The 246-nt window shown below is 40.2% G+C and overlaps 1 protein-coding gene across 2 annotated transcripts in view; it reads left to right on the forward strand.

Annotated features, from left to right (window-relative positions):
• LOC107661028 (blood vessel epicardial substance-like) overlaps positions 1-246 on the forward strand; it is an 18,332-nt gene that overhangs the window by 8,424 nt on the left and 9,662 nt on the right. The window lies entirely within an intron of this gene.

Genomic DNA, 246 nt, shown 5'->3' on the forward strand with positions numbered 1-246 from the left:
TTGCTGCTTATTAATAGTTAGTAAGGTAGTTGTTAAGTTTAGGTATTGGGTAGGATTGGGGATGTAGAATTTGGCCATGCAGAATATTATAAGCAACTAGTGAATAGTGATAAGTGGTCCCTATAGTTAAGTGTTACCAATAATAATCATCAGATCCTCCTGTCTGACTTCTCTTCACTGGGCATCACAGGGATTCCTCTTCGCTGGTTTGAATCCTATCTCACTGGTAGGTCTTTCAGGGTGGCT

This window comes from Sinocyclocheilus anshuiensis, unplaced genomic scaffold, assembly GCF_001515605.1.
Source record: "Sinocyclocheilus anshuiensis isolate Anshui unplaced genomic scaffold, SAMN03320099.WGS_v1.1 scaffold1036, whole genome shotgun sequence".
NCBI classification, from domain to species: Eukaryota; Metazoa; Chordata; class Actinopteri; order Cypriniformes; family Cyprinidae; genus Sinocyclocheilus; species Sinocyclocheilus anshuiensis.